This window comes from Miscanthus floridulus, chromosome 15, assembly GCF_019320115.1.
Source record: "Miscanthus floridulus cultivar M001 chromosome 15, ASM1932011v1, whole genome shotgun sequence".
Lineage (NCBI taxonomy): Eukaryota > Viridiplantae > Streptophyta > Magnoliopsida > Poales > Poaceae > Miscanthus > Miscanthus floridulus.
In genome coordinates this window covers 58,418,045-58,421,884 of record NC_089594.1, presented here as the reverse complement: position 1 = coordinate 58,421,884, position 3,840 = coordinate 58,418,045, and positions in this window count along the sequence as shown.

Sequence of the window (3,840 nt, the reverse complement as noted above, 5' to 3'; positions counted from 1 at the left end):
AAGGCTTCTTCTTGTGGGCTGGGCCAACCCTAGGGGCGCAGCCCATGTAGTCTGCCGTGGGTATCCGGGGTCGTACACCCCACAGTTGGTTATGGCATAGAAGGCTTGGTCATGTTGGAATGAAACAATTGAACAAGTTGATTAAGCATGACTTAGTTAGAGGCTTGAAAGATGTCACATTTGAGAAGGATAAGCTATGTAGTGCATGTCAAGCTAGAAAGCAAGTTGGTAACACACATCCTAAGAAGAGCATGATGAGCACATCCAAGGCATTTGAGTTGATACACATGGACTTGTTTGGACCAACCACATACACTAGCATTGGTGGAAACAAATATGGATTTGTGATTGTGGATAATTTCACTAGATACACATGGGTGTTCTTTCTTGTTGACAAGAGTGATGTATTTGCAACATTCAAATCATTTGTCAAGAGCATTCACAATGAGTTTGAAACAACTATCAAGAAAGTTAGAAGTGACAATGGTAGTGAATTCAAGAACACTAGAATTGATGAGTTGTGTGATGAATTTAGAATTAGACATCAATTCTCAGCCAAGTACACTCCACAATCAAATGACCTAGCTAAAAGAAAGAATATAACTTTGATTGACATGGCAAGATCAATGTTGAGTGAGTACAATGTGAGTCATTCATTTTGGGCCAAAGCAATAAACACGGCTTGCTATTATAGCAACCGACTCTATTGTCACCCCATGATGGAGAAGACACCATATGAGCTATTGAATGGAAGAAAGCCCAACATAGCATACTTTTGGGTTTTTGGTTCTAAATGCTACATATTAAAGAAAGGCACTAGATTGAGTAAGTTTGAAAAGAAATATGATGAAGGTTTCTTGCTTGGTTACTCCACTACTAGCAAGGCATATAGAGTTTGGAATTTGGCTAGTGGCACTCTTGAGGAGGTTCATGATGTGGAATTTGATGAAACAAATGGTTCCCAAGAGGAAGATGAGAATCTAGATGATGTAAGAGGCACTCAATTGGTCAATGCAATGAAGAACATGGACATTGGTGATATAAGGCCTAGAGAAGTGATTGATGTTGAAGATGACAAGAATCAAGTGCTCTCTAACTCAAATGTGCAAGCTAGTGGTTCTCATGATCAAGTTCAAGCAAGAACAGGTGATGACAAAGTGCAAGATCAACAACAAGTGGCTAGTTCATCATCTCAACCAAATGATCAATCAAATGCAAGCAATCAAGTGCCAGTGCTTCAACCAACCAATGTTGCAAGAGATCATACATTGGATACTATCATTGGTGATATTTCAAGAGGTGTGCAAACTAGATCAAGATTGGCTTCATTTTGTGAGCACTTCTCATTTGTGTCATCCATTGAACCTAAGATGATAGATGAAGCTTTGAAGGATGTTGATTGGGTCAATGCTATGCATGAAGAGCTAAACAACTTCACAAGAAACCAAGTATGGGAGTTAGTTGAGAGGCCTAAGGATCGTAATGTGATTGGAACCAAGTGGGTCTTTCGGAACAAGCAAGATCAAGATGGGATAGTGATAAGGAACAAAGCAAGATTAGTGGCTCATGGTTACACTCAAGTTGAAGGTCTTGACTTTGGAGAAACATATGCCCCGGTTGCAAGATTGGAAGCGATTAGGATCTTGTTAGCCTATGCTTGTGCCCACAACATCAAGTTGTACCAAATGGATGTGAAGAGTGCATTTCTCAATGGGTACATCAATGAGCTTGTGTATGTTGAGCAACCTCCCGGTTTTGAAGATGAAAAGAAACCCAACCATGTTTACAAGTTGAGAAAGGCTTTGTGTGGATTGAAACAAGCACCAAGAGCATGGTATGAGAGATTGAGGGATTTCCTACTCTCTAAGGGATTCGAGATGGGAAAGGTTGACACCACTCTCTTCACCAAGAAGCTTGGAAATGACTTGTTTGTAATGCAAATCTATGTCGATGATATCTTATTTGGGTCAACAAATCAAGATTTTTGTGAGGAGTTTGGCAAGATGATGGCAAGTGAGTTTGAGATGTCTATGATTGGAGAGCTTAGTTACTTCCTTGGTCTTTAAATCAAGCAAATGAAGAATGGCACATTTGTGAGTTAAGGCAAGTATATCAAGGACATGCTCAAGAAGTTTGGAATGGATGATGCTGAAGCTATTAGTACACCAATGGGAACAAGTGGAAGCTTGGATAGTGATGCTAGTAGCAACATGATGGATCAAAAGATGTATCGGTCTATGATTGGAAGCCTACTCTATGTGACCGCATCAAGGCCAGATGTGATGTTTAGTGTATGTATGTGTGCTAGATTTCAAGCCTCACCAAGAGAAAGTCATTTGAAGGCAACAAAGAGAATATTGAGGTACTTGAAACATACACAAAATGTTGGATTGTGGTATCCCAAAGGAGCAAGATTTGAGTTGATTGGATATTCGGACTCCGATTATGCGGGATGCAAAGTTGAGAGAAAGAGCACATCGGGCACATGTCAACTATTGGGAAGATCACTTGTGTCTTGGTCATCAAAGAAGCAAAATTGTGTAGCACTTTCAACCGCCGAAGCGGAGTACATTTTGGCCGGTAGTTGTTGTGCTCAATTACTTTGGATGAATGCTACTTTGAGTGATTTTGGAATCAAATTCAAGCAAGTGCCATTATGTGACAATGAAAGTGCTGTAAAGCTCACCAACAACCCGGTTCAACATTCAAGAACAAAGCATATTGATGTCCGCCACCATTTCATAAGAGATCACCAACAAAAAGGAGACATTTGCATTAAGAGTGTAGGCACCAAAGATCAACTTGCCGATATATTTACCAAGCCATTGGATGAGAAATGGTTTTGCAAGCTAAGAAATGAGTTGAACATATTGAATTTCTCAAATATGTGTTGATGCACCCCCACTTATATGACATGCCTCTCCTTCGAGCAATCCAATGTAAAAGTTGATTGGCATGACATACATCCTTGCTAAGGACATGATTAGTGCATCTAGTCATCTCTAAATTTTAATAGGCTCATTCATGAAAATCAAATAAATTTGATGTTTGTATGGTACCACTATTGCTTCTATGCTTTACTTGATCTAGTGGTAGCATATGACATGTTTATGGGCCTATAAACCTAGTGTTTAATTTTGAAAATAAGCTCTAAGTGTTTAACTCAACATGGTACAAGATAACCCTTATTTGGAGGTGTGAAGAAGCTTGTCCTTTGATCAAACCGAGTTAAACATCTTTGGCAAGTATTTTAGATTGAACCAAATTTGGGAATATGATCCTCACCCCATTGATTAACATTGATAATCTCAACCTATCTACATTTTGAACCTTTGTGGTCATTGATGACAAAGGTGGAGAAAAACAAAGATATTAGTACATGGGGAGAAAAATAAAGATATTAGTGTACTAAGATTATGAAAAGACAACAAAGGGAGAACTTGACATAGGGGGAGAGATATGACAAAGGAAAAGGATCAATTAAAATTTCGAGCACACAAGTAGGGGGAGCAAGCTCATGAACTTGTATGGTGCATTTGTATGTGCATTTCATATGTTTGCTTGCATGGCACAAGTTTTAAATTTCAATATTCATGCTTGTGTGGTGTATGCTAGTTGTAGGTTTGAATGATGAAATGAAAATCTAGCATGCATAGGTTATCTAGTGATTTCATTTCCAAGTGTTTCCAAGTGGTATCGAGCTAACTATGGTGCTAAGGATGTTATAATGGTGCACTCCGATTGGTATCATGCTTCAAAGGTCCATCTTTTATACCATAGCATCGTTGTGTAGACATTGTCTCCTATAGTTCCTATCTAAACATATATGCAAGCTACAAT